We start from the raw sequence: 3,223 nt of genomic DNA on the forward strand, positions 1-3,223 counted from the left end.
GGCTTTTTTATACATCAGTGAACTAATTTGCCTAATCTTCATGGGTCTTTAGACCGTGGTGGAAACAGTTAATGGGCTAAAGGAAGCCTACAGTGTCTTGAAAAGTTGTTCCTGGGACCAAAAGTTCCATGAAGCGCAGCTTAAACAATTTTTAGCCTGTTGTCTAAAGACCCACAAGTGACAGACAAGCATCATTATTTGTGCAATACTGCAAACACAGTAAGGAATTGACAAATCAGAAATGTTCAGTGTTGCAAGCCCCACCCCCAAACTTCCTGTAGTTTTAAAAAAGTACTTCCCTCTGAGCACCATGTCAAATAATGTCCCTAGAACTTCATTTAGATCCGTGTCACTGCGGTGGAAACACACCGAGTTCCCCCAAAGTTTCCCAGGTCCCAGTAGTTCCTTGAAAAGTAGTTCCTGGGACTAATAGTTTCAGGTTCTTTGGGTGGAAAGCATCAGAAAGAGCATTGTGCTTAGTTTTAGGGAAAACATGAAGAATTAAGCAACAACTGTCATTAAAGTTCTCATAGCTGGCAGCTGCCTGCTTCCATCCCTGCATCTCTGCATTCTGCAGAGTCTCCTCCAGCAGCTCCTCTTGGGGTTGTGCAACTGCTCGGCATTAGTGCAACAAGCACGGAAAAAAAGATGGACTTGTACAACAGCTACATCTGTATGTGTACTAATTTTTCCTCCACTGATTCTCTATGGAAGGCAAATCTCCCTGCCGTACAGCGCTACATCTCTTTCTGTATTCCTCTCCCCTCATGAGACAATGAAAGCATTGAGGCAAATCTGTTTCCACAGCCTGTGAATAAGAGACAGCCAGCTTTGTTTTGCACGAGCGTGCGCACACACATATGCGTGTGTGACAGATAGAAAGAACAAATGTGTTTGTGTACGGACACACGAGTGTTTGCGTATCCATGTGCAAATGTATGTGTGCATGTGTGTGTGTGTGAGATGCCTGCGTCATGCATTCGCCATGTGAGTCACTTGCTCTGGTGTAGGGGCTTTAAGTAGTGAGTAAGAGCCCTCTACTCCCTCATCTGTCTCCGCTCGCACTCTTCTGGGGCCCGAACGCAGAACAAGAGCCCTGCCGCTGCTTCATCTGCCCAACAGGTTGCTCTGTAAATAATGAACGCTCACAATGTGCCGTGCGTGTCCATGAGTTTGAAATCTGAGAGACATTCAACATGCAACCAACAATCACCCGCCTGCCTATTATTCCAGAAAATAAGACAAGCAGGAACATTTCTTCCTTCATTGGTGTCAGGAATGTCAACATGATGAGACGACTGAGGCTCCATTTGAATATTAGCCCTGTCCAGGACTGTCTTCTGTGGTGGCCTGCTGGGATAATTGCAGGTGAGCCATGGAGGAGATAGAGAACAGCAGTGCAGAGAGAGAGAGAGAGAGAGATAAGTAAACACAAGTGACGTCTGTGGTTGATGACTAACGCTGTAGTGACTCCGCGCTCCCCTCTGTCTTCAGGACTGCTGCCTGAAAGAAGGTTGCGACGAAGGCTCTGTTGGCCGGCTTTAATTATTCTGTCTGAGCCATGAAACATGGACAAGTATTCTTCATCCAAGCAGGATATCACTGCTCATCCTGCATTTATATTATTTTGGTATCATTGTTTGTGAACAGATTTACGGTCCTTATTCTTTGCTTTGTTATTTTTGAGCTGTCAGTGTTGTGGGAGTTCTTTCAGGGTGCTTTTACATGACAAAACAAAAAAACAGAAAAAAGAGTTTCGTGTTGCTGGTGTGCAGCTGTTTTTAGACTTATTCCACCATCTAGTGGTAGTGCATATGCTGTTACATATTGGGGTTACACAAACTTTAGTGGCATTGTTGGAAAGTAACTAAGTACATTTATTTAAGTACTGTACTTAAAGGTATAATGCAACATTTTCTTTAAAAATAATCACTCACTTATCACATGAGAAGTGCGTGGTGGTGGCTGTGCCCACAGAGACCTTGCCCACTGCCTGAACTTACTTACTGTGCTTATTATTTTGTTGTGCTTGGGTTGCTTTACCAACCCAAAATGTTAGTTTTTGACATCCAGCTATCTATGTGGTGCATTTAAGAAGTGCTCAGACAATTCCTACTTTTTCCTTCTACCTTAAAGTACAGTTTTGAGGTACTAGTACTTAGTATTTCCATTTTTTGCCACTTCCACTCCACAGCATCAGAAGGAAATATTGTACTTTCTACTCAGCTACATTTATTTGACAACTTAACTTACTTTTCACATCAAGATTTGCCACAATGAATAATAAAACAAACTTTAAAATACAGCACTTTGTTTAAGACTAAACCAGTGGTTTCCAAAGTTTTCATGGGCCCGTATACAGAAACGTCTTATATTAAGTCTTAAGATATGAAGAATGATGATTTTTCCCAATTTGGTATTACAGAGGCAAATCCTAACTAAGTTCAGTTAGCTCTTTTTAGGAAATATACATACATAATGCTGTATAATGCTAATTTGGGAGATAAAAGACAGAGGGTGTGCAAAGATAGCAGACACAATCTCCACCGTATGTGGAATCCATTGTGTAAAGGCAATAAAAGAGCAGCCCTACGGATTAAACAAATTAGCTAAAACTACCGTTAACTACTGTGAACTAACATGACTGTTAGCTTCTGTTCGCTGGTTAGTAAGTTATCTTTGACTACAGGTGGAAAAATGAAAATGAGGACAGCATACCAGTTATCCTAAAGTTAGCAGAGTTTATTGCAGAAAGTTAGGATGCCTGTGTAATACATATCACCAACCTTAAATTAACATTGACTTAGGAACTATTTATCAGTAACATTTTTCCCCCTAAAATACATCCTAACCTTTATCACCATGGTTACCAACAGTTGAGGAAGTTAGGAAGTTTCTGTAATATGGCCCCAGGACTTTTACTAAAACAGAGCATTTTTTTTTCAGTGCTGTATTGGTGCTTTTACTTAAGTAAAATGTTAGACTCCTTCTTCCATCTTTGTTTGATGGATGCATCCTAATAACTGAGACCACAAGAAGTCAATAAAAACACATTTGTCTTTACTAACATCAACAAATGAGAAGAATGTGAATTACAACAATGAACAGTAATACGGTGCAGTAATAAAATACTTATCATTCACACACTTGATTAACTTTATTTCTAGAAACACAACATAAAATATGGTGAATGCACAAAAAAAAACAATAAAATTCAAAAATG

The sequence above is a fragment of the Lutjanus erythropterus genome, chromosome 18, assembly GCF_056507025.1.
Source record: "Lutjanus erythropterus isolate fLutEry1 chromosome 18, fLutEry1.hap2, whole genome shotgun sequence".
NCBI classification, from domain to species: domain Eukaryota; kingdom Metazoa; phylum Chordata; class Actinopteri; order Lutjaniformes; family Lutjanidae; genus Lutjanus; species Lutjanus erythropterus.